At 47.4% G+C, this 17,461-nt stretch overlaps 1 long non-coding RNA gene across 1 annotated transcript; it reads left to right on the forward strand.

Annotated features, from left to right (window-relative positions):
* The first annotated feature begins 316 nt into the window (after positions 1 to 316).
* Positions 317 to 17,112, forward strand: LOC310885474. The gene is made up of 2 exons (XR_014574830.1): positions 317 to 409; positions 11,913 to 17,112. It is a non-coding gene; the product is annotated as an uncharacterized lncRNA (long non-coding RNA).
* Positions 17,113 to 17,461: the final 349 nt, after the last annotated feature.

Here is a 17,461-nt window from a genome sequence, read left to right on the forward strand (position 1 = left end):
GCAGTAGAAGCCGCAACGAAATACTTCCTAACCCAAGCAGCTGCTTCCGCCCTGGTCCTATTCTCTAGCATAACCAATGCCTGAGTCACCGGCCAATGAGACATCACACAAATAAACCACCCAACCTCCTGTCTACTACTGACAGCAGCAATCGCTATTAAACTGGGCCTAGTGCCATTTCACTTCTGATTCCCAGAAGTACTACAAGGATCGCCACTAATAACAGCCCTGCTACTCTCGACCCTCATAAAATTCCCCCCACTAACCCTGCTCCTACTAACATCCAAATCCCTCGACCCAGCTCTACTCACCGCCATGGCCCTAGCCTCAACAGCACTAGGAGGCTGAATAGGACTGAACCAAACACAAACACGCAAAATCCTAGCCTTCTCGTCCATCTCCCACTTAGGCTGAATCGCCATCATCCTAGTTTACAGCCCCAAATTGGCCTTACTTACCTTCTACCTATACACAATCATAACATCAGCCGTATTCCTAGCCCTTAACAAAATCAAAGCCCTTAACCTATCCATGATCACAACCTCATGAACAAAAACCCCAGTGCTAAACGCCACCCTAATACTAGTACTTTTATCCCTAGCAGGCCTCCCCCCATTAACAGGCTTTATACCAAAGTGACTTATCATCCAAGAACTAACTAAACAGGAAATAACACCAGCAGCCATGGCAATTGCCATGCTATCACTGCTCAGCCTCTTCTTCTACCTACGCCTCGCATACCACTCAACAATTACCCTTCCCCCCAACTCCTCTAACCACATAAAACAATGATACACTAGCAAAGCCCCAAGCACACCTACTGCGGTCCTTGCCTCACTATCAATCCTCTTACTTCCCCTGTCCCCAATAATACATGCCATTGTCTAGAAACTTAGGATAACACCCCAAACCGAAGGCCTTCAAAGCCTTAAATAAGAGTTAAACCCTCTTAGTTTCTGCACATTAAGACTTACAGAATATTAACCTGTATCTTCTGAATGCAAGTCAGACGCTTTAATTAAGCTAAAGCCTCCCTAGACAGATGGGCTTCGATCCCACAAAACTCTAGTTAACAGCTAAATGCCTAAACCAATTGGCTTCTGCCTACAAAGACCCTGACGCACCCTAGTGCGCATCGATGAGCTTGCAACTCAACATGAATTTCACTACAGAGCCGATAAGAAGAGGAATTAAACCTCTGTAAAAAGGACTACAGCCTAACGCTTCAACACTCAGCCATCTTACCCGTCACCTTCATCAACCGATGACTATTTTCCACTAACCATAAGGATATTGGCACCCTGTACCTCATCTTCGGGGCATGAGCAGGAATAGTCGGCACCGCACTCAGCCTATTAATCCGCGCAGAACTAGGACAACCAGGAACTCTCCTAGGCGACGACCAAATTTACAATGTAATCGTTACCGCTCACGCCTTTGTAATAATCTTCTTTATAGTCATACCCATCATGATCGGAGGATTCGGCAACTGATTAGTCCCCCTCATAATCGGTGCCCCCGACATAGCATTCCCGCGAATAAACAACATAAGCTTTTGACTCCTCCCCCCATCATTCCTCCTCCTACTAGCCTCATCCACTGTAGAAGCTGGCGCCGGCACAGGCTGAACTGTCTACCCTCCCCTAGCAGGTAACCTTGCCCACGCCGGAGCTTCAGTAGACCTGGCTATCTTCTCACTCCACTTAGCCGGTATCTCCTCCATCCTTGGGGCCATCAACTTTATCACCACAGCCATCAACATAAAACCCCCCGCACTCTCACAATACCAAACCCCACTATTTGTCTGATCCGTACTAATTACCGCCATCCTACTCCTTCTATCACTCCCCGTACTCGCCGCCGGTATTACAATATTACTAACTGATTGAAACCTAAACACCACATTCTTCGACCCCGCTGGAGGAGGAGACCCAATCCTGTACCAACACCTATTCTGATTCTTCGGACACCCAGAAGTCTATATTCTGATCCTACCGGGGTTTGGAATCATCTCACACGTAGTCACGTACTACTCAGGCAAAAAGGAGCCCTTCGGCTACATGGGAATAGTCTGAGCCATACTATCCATCGGCTTCCTAGGATTCATCGTCTGAGCTCACCACATGTTTACAGTAGGAATAGACGTTGATACCCGAGCCTACTTTACATCAGCCACTATAATCATTGCCATCCCTACCGGAATCAAAGTATTTAGCTGACTAGCCACCCTGCACGGAGGAACAATCAAATGAGACCCCCCCAATACTATGAGCTCTAGGATTTATCTTCCTATTTACCATCGGAGGATTAACAGGAATCGTTCTTGCAAACTCTTCCCTAGACATCGCCCTGCACGACACGTACTACGTAGTTGCCCACTTCCACTACGTCCTATCCATAGGCGCCGTCTTTGCCATTCTAGCAGGATTTACTCACTGATTCCCACTACTCACTGGGTTTACCCTACACCAAACATGAGCAAAAGCCCACTTCGGGGTAATATTTACAGGAGTAAACCTAACGTTCTTCCCCCAGCACTTCCTAGGCCTAGCAGGAATACCCCGACGATACTCGGACTATCCCGACGCCTACACACTCTGAAACACCATTTCCTCCATCGGCTCCCTAATCTCAATAGTAGCCGTAATCATACTAATATTCATCATCTGAGAAGCCTTTCCGGCCAAACGAAAAGTCCTACAACCAGAACTAACTACCACAAACGTTGAATGAATCCACGGCTGCCCTCCCCCATACCATACTTTCGAGGAACCGGCCTTCGTCCAAGTACAAGAAAGGAAGGAATCGAACCCTCACATGCTGGTTTCAAGCCAACTGCATTAACCGCTCATGCTTCTTTCTTATGAGACGTTAGTAAACCAATTACATAGCCTTGTCAAGACTAAATCACAGGTAAAAATCCTGTACATCTCATGTGGCCAACCACTCCCAACTAGGATTCCAAGACGCCTCATCACCCATCATAGAAGAACTCATTGAATTCCACGACCACGCCCTAATCGTTGCCCTAGCTATCTGCAGCCTAGTTCTCTACCTTTTAGCCCACATACTAACAGAAAAACTCTCGTCCAATGCTGTAGACGCCCAAGAAGTAGAGCTGATCTGGACAATCCTACCTGCTATCGTCCTGGTACTCCTCGCCCTCCCATCCCTACAAATCCTCTACATAATGGACGAAATCGACGAACCAGACCTCACCCTAAAAGCCATCGGCCACCAATGATACTGAAGCTACGAATACACAGACTTCAAAGACCTATCATTCGACTCCTACATAGTGCCCACCCCAGACTTACCCAACGGCCACTTCCGACTGCTAGAAGTTGACCACCGCGTAGTTATCCCAATAGAATCCCCCATCCGCGTGATCATTACTGCAGGAGACGTACTCCACTCCTGAGCAGTCCCAACGCTCGGAGTTAAAACAGACGCAATCCCAGGCCGACTAAACCAAACTTCATTCATTACCACCCGGCCTGGGATTTTTTACGGACAATGCTCAGAAATTTGCGGGGCTAATCACAGCTACATACCCATTGTAGTAGAATCAACCCCACTCCCACATTTCGAGGCCTGATCGTCCCTTCTATCATCATCCTAATCATTAAGAAGCTATGCAACAGCACTAGCCTTTTAAGCTAGCCAAAGAGGGACTTCCCCCTCCTTAATGATATGCCACAGCTTAACCCCGCACCATGATTTTCAATCATAATTATAACCTGATTAACCCTAGCACTCCTCATCCAACCAAAACTACTAGCCTTCACCACAACCAACCCCCCATCAAATAAGACCTCCCTCACTACCAAACCCACACCATGATCCTGACCATGAACCTAAGCTTCTTTGACCAATTTTCCAGCCCCAATCTATTTGGCATCCCCTTAATCCTACTATCCCTACTCTTCCCAGCCCTACTATTCCCGTCCCCAAACAACCGATGAATCAACAACCGCCTTTCTACTATCCAAACATGACTCCTTCACCTAATCACAAAACAACTAATAGTCCCACTCAACAAAAATGGCCACAAATGAGCCATAATATTTACATCCCTAATAATCATACTTCTTACAATCAACCTTCTAGGCCTCCTTCCATATACATTCACCCCAACCACCCAACTATCTATGAACATAGCCCTAGCCTTCCCACTATGGCTCGCCACACTACTAACAGGCCTACGAAACCAACCATCAGCCTCTTTAGCCCACCTATTACCCGAAGGTACCCCTACACCCCTAATCCCCGCACTAATCCTGATCGAAACAACCAGCCTACTAATCCGCCCCCTAGCCCTCGGAGTCCGCCTTACAGCCAACCTTACAGCAGGACACTTACTCATCCAACTCATCTCTACAGCCTCCATTGCATTAATACCCACCCTTCCTGCAGTATCCATCCTAACAATAATCATCCTACTACTCCTAACCATCCTAGAAGTAGCAGTAGCCATAATCCAGGCCTACGTCTTCGTGCTCCTTCTAAGCCTATACTTACAAGAAAACATCTAATGGCACACCAAGCACACTCATACCACATAGTTGACCCAAGCCCTTGACCAATCTTCGGGGCAGCCGCCGCCCTACTCACAACCTCAGGATTAATCATGTGATTCCACTACAACTCATCCATACTACTAACCCTAGGCCTCATCTCAATACTCCTAGTAATACTCCAATGATGACGAGACATTGTACGAGAAAGCACCTTCCAAGGCCATCACACTCCCACAGTCCAAAAAGGCCTACGATACGGCATAATCCTTTTCATCACATCCGAAGCATTCTTCTTCTTAGGGTTCTTCTGAGCGTTCTTCCACTCGAGCCTGGCCCCAACCCCAGAACTAGGAGGCCAATGACCCCCAACAGGAATTAAACCACTCAGCCCGATAGAAGTCCCCCTACTAAACACAGCCATCCTACTAGCCTCAGGCGTTACCGTAACGTGAGCCCATCACAGCATCACAGAAGGAAACCGAAAACACGCCATCCACGCCCTAACCCTAACGATCCTCCTGGGATTCTACTTCACAGCCCTACAAGCAATAGAATACCACGAAGCCCCATTCTCAATCGCCGATAGCGTCTATGGATCTACCTTCTTCGTTGCCACTGGATTCCACGGACTCCACGTAATCATCGGATCCTCCTTCCTGACCGTCTGCCTCTTCCGACTGATCAAGTTCCACTTTACATCAGACCACCACTTCGGATTCGAGGCAGCAGCCTGATACTGACACTTCGTAGACGTCATCTGACTATTCCTCTACATAACCATCTACTGATGAGGATCTTGCTCTTCTAGTATATTAATTACAATTGACTTCCAATCTCTAGAATCTGGTATAAACCCAGAGGAGAGCAATGAACGCACTCATGTTCATATTCGCCCTATCATCAATCCTAAGCGCCGCCCTAACCGCATTAAACTTCTGACTCGCCCAAATAAACCCCGACTCAGAGAAACTCTCACCGTACGAATGTGGATTCGACCCACTTGGATCTGCTCGATTACCATTCTCAGTCCGATTCTTCCTCAGTAGCCATCCTGTTCGTCCTATTCGACCTAGAAATCGCCCTCCTACTCCCCCTGCCATGAGCCGTCCAACTCCAATCCCCCCTAATGACCCTCACCTGAACTGTAGTGATCCTCCTTCTCCTAACACTCGGACTGGCCTACGAGTGAATTCAAGGGGGCCTAGAATGAGCAGAATAACAGAAAGTTAGTCTAACCAAAAAGATAGCTGGTTTCGACCCAGCAGATTACAGCCAACCCTGTAACTTTCTTATGTCGCCCCTACATTTAAGCTTCTACTCAGCCTTCATTTTCAGCGGACTAGGGCTAGCCTTCCACCAAACCCACCTAGTATCCGCCCTACTATGCCTTGAAAGCATAATATTATCGATATTCGTAGGCCTATCAATATGATCCATCGAAAACCAAGTCTCCTCATTCACCATGGTACCAATTCTCATGCTAACCTTCTCAGCGTGTGAGGCGGGCACAGGCCTGGCCATCCTAGTAGCCTCCACCCGCACACATGGCTCTGACCATCTACACAACCTAAACCTCCTGCAATGCTAAAAATCATCCTACCCACAATCATACTTCTTCCAACAGCCCTGCTGTCTCCACCAAAATTTCTATGGACTAACACCACCTTATACAGCCTCCTAATCGCTGCCCTAAGCCTACAGTGATTAATCCCAACCTACTACCCCTACAAATTTTTATCCAACTGAACAGGAATTGACCAAATCTCATCCCCCCTCCTAGTACTATCCTGCTGACTACTCCCACTCATAATCATAGCAAGCCAAAACCACCTGCAACAAGAACCCCTACAACGCAAACGAATCTTTATCTCAACCTTAGTCGCAGTCCAGCCATTCATCCTACTAGCCTTTTCCACCACAGAACTAGCACTATTTTACATCTCATTTGAAGCAACCCTCATTCCCACCCTAATCTTAATCACCCGATGGGGGAACCAACCAGAACGCCTAAGCGCTGGCATCTACCTGCTATTCTACACGCCAGTAAGCTCTCTACCCCTGCTAATCACAATCATACACCTATACGTGAAAATTGGCACCCTGCACCTGCCAACCCTACAACTAACCCACCCAACCCTATCCACCTCATGGACAGGAATACTATCAGGTCTAGCACTGCTCATAGCATTCATAGTAAAAGCCCCACTATACGGCCTACACCTCTGACTGCCAAAAGCCCACGTAGAAGCACCCATCGCAGGCTCAATACTCCTCGCCGCCCTACTACTAAAGCTAGGAGGATACGGAATTATACGAGTCACTCTATTTATGGGCCCACTGTCCAACCTCCTGCACTACCCCTTCCTAACCCTGGCCCTATGAGGCGCCCTAATGACTAGCTCAATCTGCCTACGACAGACAGACCTAAAATCACTAATCGCTTATTCATCCGTTAGCCACATAGGCCTAGTTATCGCCGCAGGAATAATCCAAACCCACTGATCATTCTCAGGGGCAATGATCCTAATAATTTCCCATGGACTAACTTCCTCCATACTATTCTGCCTAGCCAACACAAACTATGAACGTACGCACAGCCGAATTCTACTACTCACACGAGGCCTACAACCTCTCCTACCACTCATAGCTACCTGATGATTGCTGGCCAATCTAACAAACATAGCCTTACCCCCAACAACAAACCTCATAGCAGAGCTAACCATTATAATCACCTTATTCAACTGATCTGCCTTCACGATCATCCTAACAGGAATCGCAACCCTACTAACCGCCTCCTACACCTTATTCATACTACTAATGACCCAACGAGGCTCAATCCCCTCCCACATCACATCTATGCAAAACTCAACCACGCGAGAACACCTGCTCATAACACTCCACATTATCCCAATATTCCTCCTAATCCTCAAACCCGAACTGATCTCCGGAATCCCCTCATGCAAGTATAGTTTAAACCAAACATTAGACTGTGATTCTAAGAATAGAAGTTCAAACCTTCTTACCTGCCGAGGGGAGGGTTTAACCAACAAGAGCTGCTAACTCTTACATCTGAGCCTAAAACCTCAGCCCCCTTACTTTTAAAGGATAACAGCAATCCACTGGTCTTAGGAACCACCCATCTGGGTGCAAATCCAAGTAAAAGTAGTGAACCCCACACTACTAATCAACTCCCTCACACTACTCACGCTGACAATCCTCCTAACCCCAATCATCCTGCCATTTCTATTTAAAAACTTTAAAAACACCCCACAAGCCACCACCCGCGCTGTTAAAACCGCATTCCTAATTAGCCTAGCCCCTACAACCGCATTCATCTACTCGGGAGTAGAATCTGTCACCTGCCACTGGGAGTGAAAATTCATTATAAACTTTAAAATCCCCCTGAGCCTAAAAATAGACCAATACTCAATAACATTTCTTCCAATCGCCCTATTTGTAACATGATCAATCCTACAATTCGCCATATGATACATGGCCTCAGAGCCATACGTAACAAAATTTTTCACCTACCTACTGACATTCCTAGTCGCCATACTCCTCCTAACAACCGCAAACAACATATTCCTCCTATTCGTAGGCTGGGAAGGAGTACGAATCATGTCCTTCCTTCTCATCGGCTGATGACAAGGCCGAGCAGATGCCAACACCGCCGCCCTACGAGCCGTAATCTACAACCGAATCGGAGACATCGGACTGATCCTGAGCATAGCATGACTAGCTTCAACATTCAACACCTGAGAGATCCAACAAGCCGTACACCCCCACCAAACCCCAATCCTCCCCCTCATAGGATTAATCCTCGCAGCCGCAGGAAAATCCGCCCAATTTGGACTCCACCCATGACTGCCCGCAGCAATAGAAGGCCCCACCCCAGTATCAGCCCTACTGCACTCCAGTGCCATAGTAGTAGCCGGAATCTTCCTGCTCATCCGCATGCACCCCCTGCTAGCCACCAACCAGACAGCCCTAACTGCCTGCCTATGCCTAGGTGCTCTATCAACCCTATTCGCTGCCACATGCGCCCTAACCCAAAATGACATCAAAAAAATCATTGCTTTCTCAACATCCAGCCAACTAGGACTAATAATAGTCACTATCGGACTAAACCTCCCACAACTAGCCTTCCTACACATCTCAACCCATGCCTTCTTTAAAGCCATACTATTCCTATGCTCAGGGTCTATCATCCACAACCTAAACGGAGAACAAGATATCCGAAAGATAGGAGGCCTACAGAAAATACTCCCAGTCACTACTTCCTGCCTAACCATCGGAAACCTGGCGCTGATAGGAACCCCATTCCTAGCCGGATTCTACTCAAAAGACCTCATCATCGAAAGCTTAAACACATCATACCTAAATACTTGAGCCCTACTCCTAACCCTTATAGCCACAGCATTCACCGCAACCTACAGCATCCGCATAACCATCCTAGTCCAAGCTGGACAAACCCGAATCCCCCCAATAGTATCAATAAACGAAAACAACCCACTAATCACCGCCCCCCTAACCCGACTCGCCCTAGGCAGCATTACAGCAGGAATAATCATTACCTCTTTCATCACACCAACCAAAACCCCCCCAATAACCATACCCCTTATCACCAAAACCACTGCCATCCTCATAACAATCCTAGGAATCATCCTAGGCCCCTCATGTACAGGGCCACACCCCTCTAACGGCGCAAGCTTACATAGAAACATTATTAACAGACCTAGACAGATACAAAAACCCCTACAAGACCACGTATTAACTAACCCTGTTAACCCGACTCAGGAGCGCCTATAAGAGCGATTAAAATCTGTGAAAGGAACTCGGCAAATTAATAAGGCCCGACTGTTTACCAAAAACATAGCCTTCAGCAAATTAAACAAGTATTGAAGGTGATGCCTGCCCGGTGACTTAGGTTTAACGGCCGCGGTATCCTAACCGTGCAAAGATAGCGCAATCAATTGTCCCATAAATCTTGTATGAATGGCTAAACGAGGTCTTAACTGTCTCTCACAGATAATCAGTGAAATTGATCTCCCCGTGCAAAAGCGGGGATGTGAACATAAGACGAGAAGACCCTGTGGAACTTAAAAATCAACGACCACCGCGAATCCTCAATCAACCCCACTGGGGCCACTACCATCGCAGAGCCTGGTCGATATTTTTCGGTTGGGGCGACCTTGGAGGAGAACAAATCCTCCAAAAACAAGACCATACCTCTTTACCTAGAGCTACCCCTCAAAGTGCTAACAGTGACCAGACCCAATATAATTGATTAATGGACCAAGCTACCCCAGGGATAACAGCGCAATCCCCCTCAAGAGCCCATATCGACAGGGGGGTTTACGACCTCGATGTTGGATCAGGACATCCTAATGGTGCAGCCGCTATTAAGGGTTCGTTTGTTCAACGATTAACAGTCCTACGTGATCTGAGTTCAGACCGGAGCAATCCAGGTCGGTTTCTATCTATGACACACTCTCCCCAGTACGAAAGGACCGGGAAAGTGGGGCCAATACCACAAGCACGCCCCCCCCCTCTAAGCAGTGAAACCAACTAAACCGTGAAGAGGGCCTTCCCCCACCACTTTCAATCCTAGAAAAGGACCAGCTAGAGTGGCAGAGCCCGGCAAGTGCAGAAGGCTTAAGCCCTTTCCCCAGAGGTTCAAATCCTCTCCCTAGCTTCACCCATGATTCAAATAACAACACTAAGCTGCCTCGTTATATCCCTCCTATACATCATCCCAATCCTGATTGCCGTAGCCTTCCTAACCCTAGTAGAACGGAAAATCCTAAGCTACATACAATCCCGCAAAGGCCCTAACGTTGTCGGGCCTTTTGGCCTACTTCAACCATTTGCGGACGGACTGAAACTATTTACCAAAGAGCCCATCCGACCCTCTACCTCTTCCCCACTTCTATTCATTCTGATACCAATACTAGCCCTTGTCCTAGCCCTCACCACTTGAGCACCACTACCACTCCCATTTCCCCTAGCAGATCTAAACCTCGGAGTTCTCTTCCTAATAGCCATGTCAAGCCTAGCCGTCTACTCAGTCCTATGATCAGGCTGAGCCTCGAACTCAAAATACGCACTAATCGGAGCCCTACGGGCAGTAGCACAGACCATTTCATACGAAGTGACACTGGCCATAATCCTGCTATCAATAATCATACTAAGCGGAAGCTACACACTCAGCTCCTTTGCCGTCGCACAGGAGCCTCTATACTTCATTTTCTCCTCATGACCCCTAGCAATAATATGATACGTATCCACCCTAGCAGAGACAAACCGAGCTCCTTTTGACCTCACAGAGGGTGAATCTGAGCTAGTCTCAGGGTTTAACGTTGAATACGCCGCAGGACCCTTCGCCTTATTCTTCCTAGCTGAATATGCGAACATTATGCTAATAAATACACTTACAGCCATCATATTCCTAAACCCAAGCGCCCTAGGGCCACCCACAGAACTATTCCCCGTCATCCTAGCCACAAAAGTCCTCCTACTATCTTCTGGTTTCTTATGGGTCCGAGCTTCATACCCACGATTCCGATATGACCAACCAATGCACCTACTATGAAAAAACTTCCTACCCCTCACACTAGCTCTGTGCCTCTGACACATCAGCATACCTATCTGCTATGCAGGCCTACCTCCTTACATAAGGAAATGTGCCTGAACTACAAAGGGTCACTATGATAAAGTGAACATAGAGGTATAACAGCCCTCTCATTTCCTGTTGACCTTAGAAAAGTAGGAATTGAACCCACACAAGAGAAATCAAAATTCTCCATACTTCCCTTATATTATTTTCTAGTAGAGTCAGCTAATCAAGCTATCGGGCCCATACCCCGAAAATGATGGTTTAACCCCCTCCTCTACTAATGAACCCTTACGCGACCCCAATCATAACCTTCAGCCTCATCTTGGGCACCACAATCACAATTTCCAGCAACCACTGAGTTCTGGCCTGGACAGGACTGGAGATCAACGCACTAGCCATCATTCCCCTAATTGCCAAATCCCACCACCCACGAGCAGTAGAAGCCGCAACGAAATACTTCCTAACCCAAGCAGCTGCTTCCGCCCTGGTCCTATTCTCTAGCATAACCAATGCCTGAGTCACCGGCCAATGAGACATCACACAAATAAACCACCCAACCTCCTGTCTACTACTGACAGCAGCAATCGCTATTAAACTGGGCCTAGTGCCATTTCACTTCTGATTCCCAGAAGTACTACAAGGATCGCCACTAATAACAGCCCTGCTACTCTCGACCCTCATAAAATTCCCCCCACTAACCCTGCTCCTACTAACATCCAAATCCCTCGACCCAGCTCTACTCACCGCCATGGCCCTAGCCTCAACAGCACTAGGAGGCTGAATAGGACTGAACCAAACACAAACACGCAAAATCCTAGCCTTCTCGTCCATCTCCCACTTAGGCTGAATCGCCATCATCCTAGTTTACAGCCCCAAATTGGCCTTACTTACCTTCTACCTATACTAGGATGGCCTCTAGCAGGATTTACTCACTGATTCCCACTACTCACTGGGTTTACCCTACACCAAACATGAGCAAAAGCCCACTTCGGGGTAATATTTACAGGAGTAAACCTAACGTTCTTCCCCCAGCACTTCCTAGGCCTAGCAGGAATACCCCGACGATACTCGGACTATCCCGACGCCTACACACTCTGAAACACCATTTCCTCCATCGGCTCCCTAATCTCAATAGTAGCCGTAATCATACTAATATTCATCATCTGAGAAGCCTTTCCGGCCAAACGAAAAGTCCTACAACCAGAACTAACTACCACAAACGTTGAATGAATCCACGGCTGCCCTCCCCCATACCATACTTTCGAGGAACCGGCCTTCGTCCAAGTACAAGAAAGGAAGGAATCGAACCCTCACATGCTGGTTTCAAGCCAACTGCATTAACCGCTCATGCTTCTTTCTTATGAGACGTTAGTAAACCAATTACATAGCCTTGTCAAGACTAAATCACAGGTAAAAATCCTGTACATCTCATGTGGCCAACCACTCCCAACTAGGATTCCAAGACGCCTCATCACCCATCATAGAAGAACTCGTTGAATTCCACGACCACGCCCTAATCGTTGCCCTAGCTATCTGCAGCCTAGTTCTCTACCTTTTAGCCCACATACTAACAGAAAAACTCTCGTCCAATGCTGTAGACGCCCAAGAAGTAGAGCTGATCTGGACAATCCTACCTGCTATCGTCCTGGTACTCCTCGCCCTCCCATCCCTACAAATCCTCTACATAATGGACAAAATCGATGAACCAGACCTCACCCTAAAAGCCATCGGCCACCAATGATACTGAAGCTACGAATACACAGACTTCAAAGACCTATCATTCGACTCCTACATAGTGCCCACCCCAGACTTACCCAACGGCCACTTCCGACTGCTAGAAGTTGACCACCGCGTAGTTATCCCAATAGAATCCCCCATCCGCGTGATCATTACTGCAGGAGACGTACTCCACTCCTGAGCAGTCCCAACGCTCGGAGTTAAAACAGACGCAATCCCAGGCCGACTAAACCAAACTTCATTCATTACCACCCGGCCTGGGATTTTTTACGGACAATGCTCAGAAATTTGCGGGGCTAATCACAGCTACATACCCATTGTAGTAGAATCAACCCCACTCCCACATTTCGAGGCCTGATCGTCCCTTCTATCATCATCCTAATCATTAAGAAGCTATGCAACAGCACTAGCCTTTTAAGCTAGCCAAAGAGGGACTTCCCCCTCCTTAATGATATGCCACAGCTTAACCCCGCACCATGATTTTCAATCATAATTATAACCTGATTAACCCTAGCACTCCTCATCCAACCAAAACTACTAGCCTTCACCACAACCAACCCCCCATCAAATAAGACCTCCCTCACTACCAAACCCACACCATGATCCTGACCATGAACCTAAGCTTCTTTGACCAATTTTCCAGCCCCAATCTATTTGGCATCCCCTTAATCCTACTATCCCTACTCTTCCCAGCCCTACTATTCCCGTCCCCAAACAACCGATGAATCAACAACCGCCTTTCTACTATCCAAACATGACTCCTTCACCTAATCACAAAACAACTAATAGTCCCACTCAACAAAAATGGCCACAAATGAGCCATAATATTTACATCCCTAATAATCATACTTCTTACAATCAACCTTCTAGGCCTCCTTCCATATACATTCACCCCAACCACCCAACTATCTATGAACATAGCCCTAGCCTTCCCACTATGGCTCGCCACACTACTAACAGGCCTACGAAACCAACCATCAGCCTCTTTAGCCCACCTATTACCCGAAGGTACCCCTACACCCCTAATCCCCGCACTAATCCTGATCGAAACAACCAGCCTACTAATCCGCCCCCTAGCCCTCGGAGTCCGCCTTACAGCCAACCTTACAGCAGGACACTTACTCATCCAACTCATCTCTACAGCCTCCATTGCATTAATACCCACCCTTCCTGCAGTATCCATCCTAACAATAATCATCCTACTACTCCTAACCATCCTAGAAGTAGCAGTAGCCATAATCCAGGCCTACGTCTTCGTGCTCCTTCTAAGCCTATACTTACAAGAAAACATCTAATGGCACACCAAGCACACTCATACCACATAGTTGACCCAAGCCCTTGACCAATCTTCGGGGCAGCCGCCGCCCTACTCACAACCTCAGGATTAATCATGTGATTCCACTACAACTCATCCATACTACTAACCCTAGGCCTCATCTCAATACTCCTAGTAATACTCCAATGATGACGAGACATTGTACGAGAAAGCACCTTCCAAGGCCATCACACTCCCACAGTCCAAAAAGGCCTACGATACGGCATAATCCTTTTCATCACATCCGAAGCATTCTTCTTCTTAGGGTTCTTCTGAGCGTTCTTCCACTCGAGCCTGGCCCCAACCCCAGAACTAGGAGGCCAATGACCCCCAACAGGAATTAAACCACTCAACCCGATAGAAGTCCCCCTACTAAACACAGCCATCCTACTAGCCTCAGGCGTTACCGTAACGTGAGCCCATCACAGCATCACAGAAGGAAACCGAAAACACGCCATCCACGCCCTAACCCTAACGATCCTCCTGGGATTCTACTTCACAGCCCTACAAGCAATAGAATACCACGAAGCCCCATTCTCAATCGCCGATAGCGTCTACGGATCTACCTTCTTCGTTGCCACTGGATTCCACGGACTCCACGTAATCATCGGATCCTCCTTCCTGACCGTCTGCCTCTTCCGACTGATCAAGTTCCACTTTACATCAGACCACCACTTCGGATTCGAGGCAGCAGCCTGATACTGACACTTCGTAGACGTCATCTGACTATTCCTCTACATAACCATCTACTGATGAGGATCTTGCTCTTCTAGTATATTAATTACAATTGACTTCCAATCTCTAGAATCTGGTATAAACCCAGAGGAGAGCAATGAACGCACTCATGTTCATATTCGCCCTATCATCAATCCTAAGCGCCGCCCTAACCGCATTAAACTTCTGACTCGCCCAAATAAACCCCGACTCAGAGAAACTCTCACCGTACGAATGTGGATTCGACCCACTTGGATCTGCTCGATTACCATTCTCAGTCCGATTCTTCCTCAGTAGCCATCCTGTTCGTCCTATTCGACCTAGAAATCGCCCTCCTACTCCCCCTGCCATGAGCCGTCCAACTCCAATCCCCCCTAATGACCCTCACCTGAACTGTAGTGATCCTCCTTCTCCTAACACTCGGACTGGCCTACGAGTGAATTCAAGGGGGCCTAGAATGAGCAGAATAACAGAAAGTTAGTCTAACCAAAAAGATAGCTGGTTTCGACCCAGCAGATTACAGCCAACCCTGTAACTTTCTTATGTCGCCCCTACATTTAAGCTTCTACTCAGCCTTCATTTTCAGCGGACTAGGACTAGCCTTCCACCGAACCCACCTAGTATCCGCCCTACTATGCCTTGAAAGCATAATATTATCGATATTCGTAGGCCTATCAATATGATCCATCGAAAACCAAGTCTCCTCATTCACCATGGTACCAATTCTCATGCTAACCTTCTCAGCGTGTGAGGCGGGCACAGGCCTGGCCATCCTAGTAGCCTCCACCCGCACACATGGCTCCGACCATCTACACAACCTAAACCTCCTGCAATGCTAAAAATCATCCTACCCACAATCATACTTCTTCCAACAGCCCTGCTGTCTCCACCAAAATTTCTATGGACTAACACCACCTTATACAGCCTCCTAATCGCTGCCCTAAGCCTACAGTGATTAATCCCAACCTACTACCCCTACAAATTTTTATCCAACTGAACAGGAATTGACCAAATCTCATCCCCCCTCCTAGTACTATCCTGCTGACTACTCCCACTCATAATCATAGCAAGCCAAAACCACCTGCAACAAGAACCCCTACAACGCAAACGAATCTTTATCTCAACCTTAGTCGCAGTCCAGCCATTCATCCTACTAGCCTTTTCCACCACAGAACTAGCACTATTTTACATCTCATTTGAAGCAACCCTCATTCCCACCCTAATCTTAATCACCCGATGGGGGAACCAACCAGAACGCCTAAGCGCTGGCATCTACCTGCTATTCTACACGCTAGTAAGCTCTCTACCCCTGCTAATCACAATCATACACCTATACGTGAAAATTGGCACCCTGCACCTGCCAACCCTACAACTAACCCACCCAACCCTATCCACCTCATGGACAGGAATACTATCAGGTCTAGCACTGCTCATAGCATTCATAGTAAAAGCCCCACTATACGGCCTACACCTCTGACTGCCAAAAGCCCACGTAGAAGCACCCATCGCAGGCTCAATACTCCTCGCCGCCCTACTACTAAAGCTAGGAGGATACGGAATTATACGAGTCACTCTATTTATGGGCCCACTGTCCAACCTCCTGCACTACCCCTTCCTAACCCTGGCCCTATGAGGCGCCCTAATGACTAGCCCAATCTGCCTACGACAGACAGACCTAAAATCACTAATCGCTTATTCATCCGTTAGCCACATAGGCCTAGTTATCGCCGCAGGAATAATCCAAACCCACTGATCATTCTCAGGGGCAATGATCCTAATAATTTCCCATGGACTAACTTCCTCCATACTATTCTGCCTAGCCAACACAAACTATGAACGTACGCACAGCCGAATTCTACTACTCACACGAGGCCTACAACCTCTCCTACCACTCATAGCTACCTGATGATTGCTGGCCAATCTAACAAACATAGCCTTACCCCCAACAACAAACCTCATAGCAGAGCTAACCATTATAATCACCTTATTCAACTGATCTGCCTTCACGATCATCCTAACAGGAATCGCAACCCTACTAACCGCCTCCTACACCTTATTCATACTACTAATGACCCAACGAGGCTCAATCCCCTCCCACATCACATCTATGCAAAACTCAACCACGCGAGAACACCTGCTCATAACACTCCACATTATCCCAATATTCCTCCTAATCCTCAAACCCGAACTGATCTCCGGAATCCCCTCATGCAAGTATAGTTTAAACCAAACATTAGACTGTGATTCTAAGAATAGAAGTTCAAACCTTCTTACCTGCCGAGGGGAGGGTTTAACCAACAAGAGCTGCTAACTCTTACATCTGAGCCTAAAACCTCAGCCCCCTTACTTTTAAAGGATAACAGCAATCCACTGGTCTTAGGAACCACCCATCTGGGTGCAAATCCAAGTAAAAGTAGTGAACCCCACACTACTAATCAACTCCCTCACACTACTCACGCTGACAATCCTCCTAACCCCAATCATCCTGCCATTTCTATTTAAAAACTTTAAAAACACCCCACAAGCCACCACCCGCGCTGTTAAAACCGCATTCCTAAT

Source organism: Anser anser (assembly GCF_964211835.1).
Source record: "Anser anser genome assembly, chromosome: 23".
Lineage (NCBI taxonomy): Eukaryota > Metazoa > Chordata > Aves > Anseriformes > Anatidae > Anser > Anser anser.